This window comes from Rhineura floridana, chromosome 1, assembly GCF_030035675.1.
Source record: "Rhineura floridana isolate rRhiFlo1 chromosome 1, rRhiFlo1.hap2, whole genome shotgun sequence".
NCBI classification, from domain to species: domain Eukaryota; kingdom Metazoa; phylum Chordata; class Lepidosauria; order Squamata; family Rhineuridae; genus Rhineura; species Rhineura floridana.
In genome coordinates this window covers 169,146,670-169,160,539 of record NC_084480.1, presented here as the reverse complement: position 1 = coordinate 169,160,539, position 13,870 = coordinate 169,146,670, and the positions used below count along the sequence as shown (strand labels likewise).

The 13,870-nt window shown below is 42.3% G+C and overlaps 1 long non-coding RNA gene across 1 annotated transcript in view; it reads right to left on the bottom strand.

The window, feature by feature from the left end:
• The window catches only part of LOC133387764 (uncharacterized), a 9,075-nt gene extending 6,363 nt beyond the window's left edge, over window positions 1-2,712 (bottom strand). Inside the window, exon 1 of the long non-coding RNA XR_009763567.1 lies at window positions 2,599-2,712. This is a non-coding gene — a long non-coding RNA (uncharacterized LOC133387764). The remainder of the gene's footprint in view (window positions 1-2,598) is intronic.
• Between the last annotated feature and the right edge of the window lie 11,158 nt (window positions 2,713-13,870).

The window sequence follows — 13,870 nt, the reverse complement described above, 5'->3', positions numbered from 1 at the left end:
TCACACACTCTCACACACTCTCACACACTCTCACACACTCTCACACACTCTCACACTCACACTCACACACTCTCACACACTCTCACACACACTCACACACACTCACACACACTCACACACACTCACACACTCTCACACACACTCACACACTCTCACACACTCTCACACACTCTCACACACTCTCACACACACTCACACACACTCACACACACTCACACACTCTCACACACACTCACACACACTCACACACACTCACACACACTCACACACACACTCACACACACTCACACTCTCACACTCTCACACTCTCACACTCTCACACTCTCACACTCTCACACTCACTCTCACTCTCACACACTCTCACTCTCACACACTCTCACACTCACACACTCTCACACTCACACTCACACACTCACTCTCACACTCTCACACTCTCACTCTCACACTCTCACACTCTCTCTCTCTCAGTCTCTCTCAGTCTCTCACACACACTCTCTCACACACTCTCTCTCACACACTCTCTCTCTCACACACTCTCTCACACACTCACTCTCGCTCGCTCGCTCTCGCTCGCTCGCTCGCGCTCAGTCTCTCTCACACACTCTCTCACACACTCTCTCTCTCACACACTCTCTCTCTCACACACTCTCGCTCGCTCGCTCTCGCGCTCGCGTGTTGAATGTAATCAAATTTAATTTTGTAAAAATTAATTGGGTGTTAGAACAAATTAAACCAGAACTGTCACTAGAAGCTAAAATGATGAAACTGAGGTTATCATACTTTGGACACATAATGAGAAGACATGTTTCACTAAAAAAGACCATAATGCTGGGAAAAACAGAAGGGAGTAGAAAAAGAGGAAGGCCAAACAAGAGATGAATTGATTCCATAAAGGAAGCCACAGACCTGAACTTACAAGATCTGAACAGGGTGGTTCATGACAGATGCTGCTGGAGGTCGCTGACTTGAAGGCACATAACAACAACAACAAGCCCCATTGAATAAGTGAGATTTACTTCTGAGTAGACATTTTTAGAATTACAGTGCGAGCCCTCAGAATATTTCCCCCTTCTCTCTCTTCTGCCCTTCTCCCAAAATAGCACTCCACTTACCTGGGAGTAAGCCCCACTGAACTCAGTGTGATTTACTTCTGAGTAGACTTTTTCCTCCTTCCATTCAAAATCATTGCAAGCATACAGAAGCTCTGCTCCACTTACCTGGGAGTAAGCCCCACAGAACTCAATGGGATTACTTCTGAGTAGACAATTTTCCTCCTTCCTTCCCTGAAGCTCATTGCTAGCACACACATGCTCTGCTCCACTTACCTGGGAGTAAGCCCCACTGAACTCAGTGCGATTTACTTCTGAGTAGACATTTTGCCACCTTCCCTCAAGCTCACTGCTAGCACACCACCACTCCACTTACCTGGGAGTAACCCCCACTGCACTCAATGGGACTTACTTCAGAGTAGACTTTTTAAAAAATGCAGAGTCCTTCAAAGCTCCCCCCCATTTTTTGACTCTTTCCCACTCACCTCCATTCTGCTGCTGCTTTCTCCCTCCATAAGCTGCAAGAATGAAATCCATGTTCTTCATGAGGGTGGAGACAGGGTGAACACACACACCTTCACCTCCCCCCATGTCCTGAACAGCCAGCTGTTTTTTAGAACACATGATTATACAGCCACGAGAGTGGCTGTATACTATAGTCTTAGCATGAAGGTCTGAAGGGATTCTTAAAATGTGTTCAATGGAACATGCTTAGAAAGTATCCATGCAATAAAAAAACAGCCTAATAAGCCAAGGTTTCCACTTGTGGGGAGGTTTCTAAGCACGTGCAATCAATCTAGCTTTAAAAACTCTTTCACAATAATTGCGCAAAAATCTAAAATGTAGCTGTTGCACCCAGATATATTGGGTTGCATCTGTGCTTGCATGTGTGTTCCTGACCCCATCCCTGGTTCAACCCTTCACGTGTTAAGGGGAATGCCTAAACACAGCTAAATAATTATCTGCGTCTAACATGGGAAGGGCTAAAGGTGTGTATATTCACAAGAAAGACAAATCATGCAAAGACCACCGTTCAGCTAGGAATGGGGGAGAAATCTGATTCAGTTCACATTTAAAAGGAAATGTACCTAATTTGCACTTTCCAAAACAATATGCAAGCTAAAACACAGTATCCTCTGTTGCTGGTATGATTTATAGGTGTACCCCAATTGCTTAAACCTGTTAACATGGGAATCCACAATTTTCCTTACTTGATTTATTTATTTTATTTATTTATTGTATTTATATACTGCCCCATAGCCGAAGCTTTGATGTTTTAAAAAGAAGCCTGTAGGTTTCATGAGAGTTTACTTTGGAAACCAGTACATTTCTCCAAACCAATCTTATGTTACACTGGAAATTCATTCTAGCTATAGAAGTACAGCACCGTTTAATGCTTATAATTACACAAGGCAAAATCAAGAAAAGCAGGTTAACGTGACCTTCTGGAGGATCCAGCTAGCAAGACTTAGCTGGGCTCTAGGTCTTCTTATTTGTTCACTGTGAAGCACATCAGACTGGAAAAAATATTCTAAACTTTCCCACTCACCTCCATTCTACTGCTGCTTTCTCCCTCCATCAGCCATTTTCTCTCTCTTGCTTCCTCACACAGAGCAAGCTCAGCAGAAGGCCGGTGTGAGTCACATGTCTGTTGCCTGCCAATCACAGAAGCAGACTTCTCCTGCTTCCTCCAAGTAACTGGAAGGGGAGGAGGAGGGAGAGTGAAATGAAAGAACTCTTCTACGCAAGCGGTACATTATCATCCACTTTAATGCATTTTTTAATAAATTAATTAAAAATAAACCATGCCATTTTTTAAATTTAAATCTACTACAGATGAAGTACTGTGTATGGGGCAAGCTCAGGGATTTGATTAGGGATACCTTACAGTCATCTGATTTTTAATGAATTTCAACAGATTATGTCAATTTCTCAAAAAAAAAGTCCAAATGGCTTCTAGTTTTTTCCCCTCCCGTTTTTCATTTTAACCTATGGATTCTCCGTGGGGGGGGGTTGTGTATCACCAAGAAAACTTCCAGAGTTGTAGAGCAAGCGATTCTGAATCCAACAGTATAAGACTTGTACGTTTTTGTTTTGAATTGGGACCATACAAAGCACCAGAAAGGGGTGAGGGGGGTATTTTCATTTAACATGGTAGAACGTGAAAAATCCCTGCTGACTATAGTAACTATAGTATACAGCCACTCTTGTGGCTGTATAATACTTTTTAAAAACATCCCAACATACACTAAAAAATGCTTAAATAAGTGAAGGGCATGCAAATGACACAATGCCTTTTTAAAGATTAAAGACAAGTTTAGAAGTCAATGAGTTTTTAATTAAATTAAATGGTACTTTAATGGGTACTTAACAGGGAGATTTATGGAAACACGTAAACTTAGTTTCCATGAAGTAGAGTCTAAGCTTTTAAAGAGCTACCTTACATTGTTTTTGCCTCCTGCAATATAATACTCCAAATATTTGTAAATTACGACTAAATGCTGGTCTTTTTTTTCCTTTTATGAAAGAAGATTGCAGAGGTGAAGGGGGAGATCAGTGGTGCCAATTTCTCTGCCCCTGTTCTATTGGATTTTTAAATTATTTTTTTGGTAGAGGAGACAGGCTGATGTGCAGGGGCAGGGGAGATTTCTCCCTTCAGGGATAGAGAAATCTGATATCCATTGTGAGTACAACCAGAAGGGCAAACTTTCATCTCAGACTGCAGGGGAGGGCGAGTGGGTATGAGAACAGTCTGTGGTTTTTTTAAAAAAATGTTGCAAACCTAGCAAGAGATCTGTTATTTCCTATGGGCAATTGTGTCTGTTTTAGTATTTCTGATTCAAAACTCCCCCTTTTCTGTTAGGAATGAAAACAACACAGATACCTTAAAAGAGGAGCGGGTTAATGTGTATTTATTTATTTACTTGTTTTCCCTCCTGACTGCCCCTGTCTCCTGTCTAGAAGTGCTATCCAGTGACCCCAGGCACTGATTAAAGTTTCAAGATGACCCGCAAGAGCTTTTGTTACACTGGCTGGTTATAAATGTTGTTTTAACTACTGCTTCAACCAAGCTCAGGGCTTTCTCTGTGCAGTCTCAGAGCACTCCGCTCCCAGGCATGGAGAACTGTGTTAAAGAGCAGATGGGCTGGACAGGGGAAATGCCACTTGGAACCTGATTCCTCCTCTTTACCCAAAGAATAGCTTCTTGCTGTCTGAAGGCCTGACAATGTAGAGGTGAGGAGTGAAGAGGGTTCTGGTGTGTGTCAGGTAGGGATGGGATCCATTGGCTGGTGCTGGTTCAAAAGCACTCCGTCGACCTAATAGGCCAATGTCAACTTGAGTTCGTTCTTCATCTGCTAGCCTCTGCTTTTGCGGATCAGTTTTTTCCCCTCACAAAAATATTTATATTAATATAAATGTTTTGAAAGGAAATATCAATCAATAAGATAAAATATTGATAAAACTATTGTTCATAATATTGATATTTTAGTGGAGGGTTTTCCCCCTGAAAATAGTTGTGAAAAATCGCTACATAAAAACCTGATCTGCAACAATAGAGAATAAGCAAATTCATGGAAAAATTGGTACCAAATCCAAATTGGGCGGAATTCTAGCATATCCCTAATATCAGCCTGACTGGTTCTTCATATCCAAGGCCAGATCCAGGGGGGCTGGGCACCCTGATGCCATTCCCAAAATAGATCCCCCTTCTCTCCAAAAGGAACAAATGAAATAAGGTACCACAAAATAGGAACGGGCACAAAATTCGATTCAGTTCACCCTTCAAGCCAAATCTATCAAATTTGCACTTTCTGAAACAATATGAGAACTGAAACACAGCTATCCTTCAAAATTCGTACTTTAAATTTTGCATTGCAGTTCACCAACCAAGGAATGTTTACAAAAATCCACATGTTAGGGGAAAGTGTGGATAAAAATGAATATGTTAGTGAAAATTGCATACAAAATGCATTATATGATGAGAAATTGCTTGCAAAAATGTGTACATTAGTCAAAACTGCCTACAAACGTGTGTTTATTAGGAGAAATTCACACTAAAATGGTGAAGAATTTTCCTGAGGATTTTTTTTTTAAGTTCACAAATTGCTGCAGAAATGTGGAAAACTGAATTTAAGACTGGAAAACTGAAAAACTGAGAGAACTGAAATTGACAGATATTTCCATCCTTGTCCATCCAAGTAAGTACTGTGGTATCTTAAAGACAAACAGTTTTTTTATGGGATATGCTTCTGTGGACTACAAAAAAAAAAAAAGCACAGCTTCTTAGCCTGTTGGAGTTTCACAATTCTCAGCCAAATACATATAAGATTTTTCTCTGAGCATGTGCAGTTTCATATTTTAAACCCACTTAACTCATCATTGATTTTGCTCATTTCTTGTCTTGGGCCAATAACCAACTCTCAGTCTAACCTACCTCACATGATATCTGGGTGAAGATATAGAAGGAAGTATAAAATGGCTGCAACAGGGGACTTAGGGGTTGCATCACAGGCATCAAATTTTGGTTCCTGTAACGAAAGTGATGCATCTTTGTACTACAAAGGACTGTATTTTTCCAAGCCCCCCCCCTCCACCCAATTAAATACAGCTTTGAGACTTCAACCAATCCTAATCTGGCCTGGGTATTTATATATAAATCCTGCTTGTGTTCAATTGAGCTTACTTCCAGGTTAGTGTGCATAGGGGATTGATTTATAAGGAGTAATTTTAGGACTGTAACCACTGGGGGGGGGGCTGGGAAACACAGTGATCTGCCTTTATTTTTTAAAAAATATTCATTTATTTACATTTAAAGGTAAAGTAGTAAGGAAAAATTACAGTTAGCATTTTTCCTAAGTGGTCAGTTTTTTTTAAAAAAAGACTACTTCTATTTTCCAATGTTCTGCCCCAACAGCAAAATCACTGAGATAATTAACAGTAATTTTTTTTTACTAACCATATTTACTAACTTCTGAACACAAAATGGTTCAAGAACGCAATCATACTGAAGCAGGAGGATACAGGCCTTCTCAGTGGTGGCCCCCAAATTCTGGAATGATCTACCTGATGAGGTGCACCTGGCACCAACACTGTTATCTTTTCGGTGCCAGGTCAAGAAATTCCTCTTCTCCTAGGCATTTTAGCATGTGTTTTAAATTGTTTTTATATTGTTTAAAATTTTTAAATTGTGTTTTAAATTTTTTTAAATATATATGTTTTAAATTGTATATTTGTTTTAATGTGTTTGATTGCTGTAAACCGCCCAGACAGCTTCGGCTATGGGGGGGTATACAAGTGCAATAAATAAATAAATAATAAATAAAAAGACAATACCTCTAGTTAAAAAGAGAGAAAGACCTCAATGGATGACTGAAGAAACTCTTAAAATGGTTAAAGAGAGAAGGAAAGCAAAAGCAAAAGGAGATAGAAACACAGTCAGAACCCTAAATGCAACAATACAGCGACTAGTATGTAGGGACAAAGAGAACTATTACAATAGTTATCGTATAGAAATAGAGGAAGACAACAAAAAGGGAAGAACAAGAGCCCTATTCCAAAGATTAGAGAAATGAAAGGGAAATCTAAACCAAGAGTTTTAAACCAAGAGTAGGGATGTTGAATAATCAACAGGGGAGCACACTGTCTGACCGAGATGAAATAAACGGAAAATGGAAGCAATACACTGAAGAACTCTACAAAAGAGTTTCAAAGATGACAGATTCATTCACGGAAGAGCCGTATGATGAAGAACGAGAAACTTTAGAATGTGAGGTGAAAGCTGCTCTTAAAATACTGTAAGGACAGAATATGGAGAAACCAATTGGTTCCCCATCGGAAAGGATGTGAGACAGGGATGTGTTTTATCACCCTATTTATTTAATCTATATGCAGAACATATCATACGGAAAGCAGGATGAAGGAGATGTGAAAATTGGAGGGAGAAATATCAATAATTTAAGATATGCAGACGATACCATACTACTAGCAGAAACCAGTAATGATTTGAAACAAATGCTGATGAAAGTTAAAGAGGAAAGCCCAAAAGCAGGACTACAGCTGAACATCAAAAAAGACTAAAGTAATGACAACAGAAGATTTATGTAACTTTAAAGTTGACAATGAGGACATTGAACTTGTCAAGGATTAATACCTCAGCACAGTCATTAACCAAAATAGTGAAGAAATCCGAAGAAGGCTAGGTCTGGGGAGGGCAGCTATGAGAGAACTAGAAAAGGTCCTGAAATGCAAAGATGTATCACTGAACACTAAAGTCAGGATCATTGAGACCATGGTATTCCTAATCTCTATATATGGATGTGAAAGTTGGACAGTGAAGAAAGTGGATAAAAGAAAAATCAACTCCTTTGAAATGCAGCATTGGAGGAGAGCTTTGTGCATACCATGGACTGCGAAAAAGACAAATAATTGGGTGTTAGAACAAATTAAACCAGAACTATCACTAGAAGCTAAAATGATGAAACTGAGGTTATCATACTTTGGACTCATAATGAGAAGACATGATTAATTAGAAAAGACAATAATGCTGGGCAGGGCTGGCTCCTTGGGCATCAGCTTGCCCTGGCCCCCTGGTGGGTGGGTGTGCGCGTGCGTGCGTACGCGTGCCCCCTGCCCCCCACATGGCCCCCCTACCTGTCTAGTCTTTGCCATTGCCCTTAATGAAGATGGCGGTCACGGTTTCCCTAAGGGGAATGAAGCCTCCGCTGCCATCTTTGTTGATGGCACACGTGCGTGCTATGCGTGCACATCTTTGCCATCAAATAAGATGGCGGCAGCGGCTTCAGTACCTTAGGGAAGCTGCAGCCGCCATCTTCATTAAGGGCAATGCTAAAAAGCCGGCTGACAGGTAAATGGGGGTCATGGCGGATCACGGAAGGGGAGTGAAGGGCCCCTCAGGGGCTCCTGTAGCTCCGGGGCCCTTGGGCCAGTGCCCAACCTGGCCGCCCTTTAGAACTGGCCCTGATGCTGGGAAAAACAGAAGGGAGTAGAAAAAGAGGAAGGCCATACAAGAGATGGATTGATTCCATAAAGGAAGCCACAGACCTGAACTTACAAGATCTGAACAGGGTGGTTCATGACAGATGCTCTTGGAGGTCACTGATTCAGAGGGTCATCATAAGTCGTAATTGACTTGAAGGCACATAACAACAACAACATTTCAGGGTTTGGTAAAGGGGAGGGGAGCAAGAGAAATTTCTGTGGTTTCTTGAGGTCCATGCCTGAATGACAAAATCACACCTGAAGAGTCACAATAGTGCACAGCTGCCAAAACCTTGACAAAGCTCATACAACAATTGCATCAGAGATAATGACTGCCACAAATCGGATCAGAAGACATGGAATAGAAAGGCAAAAACCTTGGGAGTAGAACAGGTTGGGAATTGTATCCTGTAAATTCTGAACGATACATGAGTGAGAAAGATAAAGAAAAGGCTAGTGTGGATCCACCCTTATTAATCTGGGTCCAAAATACATATGCTTTTCATTTGGAACAACGTGCTATATACCCATCTGTGAATGCTTCTTCCAAAATCAATATTTTAATTAACATTGCTGACTTCTCTCATGTTCTCAATCAGTCTTTTAATAAGATGCAGTGAGTGCTGAATGCTAAAACTGACATGACTGCATGAGACATGAACTCAAACATGAGTTCTTAATGTTTTGGAGAGAGAGAATAAACTTTGGTTTCAAGTTGCTGCCCTATTGCAGTCTTGATTGGACTCTGATGGTCTGCTCACCCTAAAGCTGCCTGAGGTATTTAGAGCTCTAAAGCCTAATTCTAAACTGCTTGTGGCATTTCTAGATGATATCAAGATGTTTGGAATAATTAAAAAAAAGAATTGAATTCACAGTGGAAAGTTAACGTGGGCTACCAAAGCCCCAAAGATTCTTCAAATAAGGACAAGATGGAAGAAGCCCACATTAGTCTTGGTGGGAACCTTGGATTATTTTCTGTATAAACACGTTTGAATCAATATGTTTAAGATATGAATGCGGTGGATTGTTCATGTGTGATCATGGTTGTAGGGTCAACTCCAGAGGAATAATGATAATGTGAAACAATTTACAGTAAGCAAGTATATTAACTATGGGAAATGTAGAATTTTATGGAGCTGTATCAAATGTTCACAAAATGTTCACACGGTATCTGCAGGAGGCCCTCACCTGCAGAGCGCTGTGATCTACTGGGTATATAAGGAATAAGACAGTCTTTCAGGTATCCTGGTCCCAAGCTATATAGGGCTTTGTACACCAAAACTAGAACCTTGAACTTGGCCAAATAGCAAAGGGCAGCCAGTGCAATTCTGTCAGTAGCGGGGAAACATGTTGGCGATACCCTGCCCCAGTGACTAGTCTCGCCACCACATTTTGCACCAACTGCAGCTTCTGGACCAACCTCAAGGGCAGCCCCACATAGAGTGCATTACAGTAATGCAGCCTAGAGGTTACCAGTGCATGGAAAACAATGGTCAGGCTATCCCGGTGCAGAAACAACCACACCAGATGAAGCTGGTAAAAGGCACTCCTAGCCACTGAGGTCATCTGCACCTCTAGCAACAAAGATGGATCCAGGAGCACCCACAAAATATGGACCTGCTCTTTCAGAGGGAGTATGACCCCATCCAAAGCAGACAACTGACCTATTATCTGAACTCGGGGACCACCAACCCACATCATCTCCATCTTGCTAGGATTCAAACTCAGTTTATTGTCCCTCATCCAACCCACCACTGAGTCCAGGCACCAGTCCAGGGCTTGCACAGCCTCTCCAGGTTCAGATGATACAGAGAAAAAGAGCTGGATACTGTCAACTTACTGCTGACACCTCACCCCAAATCTCCTGATGACTGCTCCCAAGGGCTTCATATAGATGTTAAACAGCATGGGGAACAAGATGGTACCCTGTGGCACCCCACAGTACAACTGCCAGGGAGGTGAAAGACAATCACCCAGTGCTATTCTCTGAGAGCGACCTTGGAGATAGGATCGGAACCACTGTAAAACAGTGCCTCCAATACCCATCTCACCAAGTCAGCCCAGAAGGATACCATGGTCAGTGGTATCAAAAGCCGCTGAGAGATCAAGTAAGAGTAACAGGGTTGCACTCCCCCTGTCCTCCTGATAAAGGTCATCCATCAGGGCAACCAAGGCTGACGCAGTCCCATAACCAGGCCTGAACCCAGACTGGGATGGGTCAAGATAATCTGTTTCATCCAAGAATATTTGTAATTGCTGTGCCACAACCCTCTCAATCACCTTCCCTAAGAATGGGGTATTTGTGACCGGTTGGTAATTGTCGCAAACCAATGGGTCCAGGGTGGGCTTTTTCAGGAGTGGTCGGATCACTGCCTCTTTCAGGCGTTGACCACTCCCTGGATCCACTTGGTCAAACCCCCTTGGCAAGCTTTAATAAGCCAAGAAGGAAAAGGGTCAAGAGGGCATTTGCTGGCCACATGTTCGCAAGCACCTTGTCTACATCATCAAGCTCCATCACCTGAAACCATTCCCAAGAAGTTGCAGCAGTATTCAGTCACTCATCTCTAAATCTGAAATGCTTCTTAAATAACTTGACGGGAGACTGTGAGTAGTAGTGACATTGTAGTCAGTCGTATAAGATGGCTCTGGCAGAGTCTCAGTAAATTAATTAGTGTTTACTAGTACTACTTGGACATTTGATTATTGTACCTTCTCAGGAACAGGAAGATGATATTGTTGGTTTCTGTTAACTATTCCATGTGATAAATGTGATATATTTTTGCACTGAATTCCACCATTATTGAAATGTTCATAACTTTTTTTAGCTTGGTAATCTGAAGCAGCAACTTTTTTCAGGTCAGGCCGCATTGGAATGAGAATTTCTTCTAAGGTATTCTGATTTGTGTTCCCAACAGCAATTCTGCTGGGCTACACCATAACTATCAGTGGGGTGATTTGTAGTAGCTCTCTCTCTCACACACAATTTGCTTGAGGGCTAATGGAAAATGGCAAAAGTTGAAAGATGTCTGGAATGGCTGAAATTCTGCTGCTGTAAATTGGGTTGCATTGTTGGTCATGAGCTCATCTGGTATGCCAAAGTGAACAAAAGTAGTCTTCGGTTGTGCACCAATACTGCAGTAGGCAACTTCAGGTGAGGAGACTATCTCAATATACCATGAAAATAAAATGCTGTTGACCTCCCATATTTCCTGCATGGACTGCCTTCAAGTCTATCCCAACTTATGGCAACCCTATGAATAGGGTTTTCATGGTAAGCGGTATTCAGAGGGAGCTTACCATTGCCTCCCTCTGAGGCTGAGAGGCAGTGACTGGCCCAAGGTCACCCAGTGAGCTTCATGGCTGTGTGGGGATTCGAACCCTGGCCTCCCAGATTGAGCACAGTGGGGAGGAGAGCCTGGCTGGGAGTCCAGAGTCTGTGAGTTCAAATTCCCGCTTGTGTCTCCTGGGTGTAAAGGGCCAGCTAAAGATTACCCCCACAGTAAGTGGCTCAGGTGTTATGTGCCCTGCCACCTGTGCAGCCGTGGGCAAGGAGCCCAGTTGCCCACCAGCTGGCACTTGCAAACAAGGAAGGGGCTGGCTTGTGCAGCTGTGGCAAGCTGAGCAGGCCCTAGCCAGCTGGGGAGGACTAGCCTCAGAGGGAGGCAATGGTAACCCCCCTCTGAATACCGCTTACCATGAAATCCCTATTCATAGGGTCGCCATAAGTCGGGATCGACTTGAAGGCAGTCCATTTCCTGCAACCCCCTCTAATGCTCGAGCATGCTGTTTGAATGGGTGGGTCTTTTGCTGTACAGTGTTTTTAAATGACTGGACCTCTTTTTCTGGCCTTTTTGTGCTGTGTCTGCAATTTGCAGGGATGAGAGGAGAGTATTGAATTATTTCTTTGGATCGTTATATTGTGTTTGAATAGTCATTGGATTGTTATTGTAATGTTATATGCATTTTTTCTTTTGTGTTGTGAGCCACTTTGGGCACATTTGTGTGGAAAAGCAGCATACAAATAGAATAAATAAATAAATATTTGCCCTTTTCAAAATGGCTGCTGCAACAGCTTCTAGAGTTTTGTGTAGCAGAAGTTTCTCCTAAGTTATCTTTGCCCCATTCTGGCTTTTGAACAACTCTGATTGCCTTGCCATCTCTATGCATTCTTAACTGCATTCTTTCAGAAAGCCCTTTGACTAGTCTTCCAAGCACCAATCTGTTGGCCTCCTTAGTGAGGAGACGTGAAGAGGCATATATAGGATTGCACTGTAAACTACATTCTAATGCTCCCAGAGTGTGGCCCATTTGCTCCCTTTCCAGAAGTGTGAGGAAAGAGGACATCCACTATGGGAGTCTCTCCTCCTCCACTTAATGTCTTCTTAGGGTAGGTCCACACCATACATTTAAAGCACAAGGCAAATCCCCCTGCTTTATGAAGCAAGAGCAATTTGTATGTTACACAAATGGAGAAGTGGAATCCAAAAACCTAAGTAAGACAACACCCCAAAACCATGACAGCCACCATACTTTATTTACTGATTATTTTCTTGTTAAACAAATGTATATACCAGTTAACATAAAAAATCAAAGTGATATACAAGAAAAGAATATAATATACCATTAAAAACAATATTGAAAATCCAGAATGAAACGAATCACATGAATGAATGGTACGTACAACTGGGGTCCAACTTTAGGGAAGCCTGTGTGAACAAAAAGATAGCCTTTATCTGCAAGCATCTGAATATCAATAGAGGAGTTCCATAAGGCAGGCGCTGCCATGCTAAATGCTCTGCTTTTGATTATCTTTGAGCAGACACAGGAGGATGGAGCACCACTAAAAGTGCTTCTCCTAATGACTGTAGTGGCTGGGCAGGAACACTTAGGGTAACCTGGTCTCAAATTGTGTAGGGCTTTGTATACTAAAAAAACAAACTTTCAGCTTGGCCCGGTAGCATACAGGCCATAGAGCACATTGCAGGAATCCAGTCTCGATGTGACCAATACCTGGTCTAGTTTGTCACATTTTTACACTCCCAAAGCTTTGCACTCCCTCTGGGGCTTTGCACTCCCTCTGCCTCCAAAGGCCAAGAGGGGTATATGGCCAACCTTCACCTAGAATGTTGTTCCATTGCCTCAGGTGATGGCTGCAAAGGTCCTGCTCCCCACTCTAACTGGCCTGACATCCCATAGTGATGAAACACAGAGCAGGGCCCTGCCAAATAACCTCAGTGTGAAAGGGCTTGTATGCCACTGATGCCTCATCATCTCGCTCTCACTCTCTCTTTCCTCCTTCTCTCTACAAGGGAAAGGCTCTGCTTCGGACTGGAAGGAGGTTTCGAGTGGAGTGCCACAGGGTTCTGTCCTGGGGCCGATACTCTTCAACATTTTTATCAATGACTTAGATGACAGGGTGGAGGGAAGCCTTATGAAGTTTGCGGATGATACGAAACTCTATCTATTTGGCATTCCTCAAAGTTCCCAAATACCGTCTAGCCTTTACCAAGGCTAGATTTAACTGTATAACCTCGGCATTACTAGAAGGGAGATTCCAGGGCATACCGTATGTAAATTGTCTATGCCCCTGTAAAGCTCGCGCCATCGAAACTCTCTATCATGTTATGTTTGAGTGCTCATTATATGGTAACGAACGCTCTAAATTCATATCTCCCATTATAAATAAATTTCCACACAAGTCTTCTGATCGATTACTTCTCTACCTATTATCAGCTTCCAATAAAGACATTACTCTATCCGTGGCCAAATATATCTTCGCCGCTCAATTGAGACGTGGGGAAATCCTTCCTCCCGACGGACCT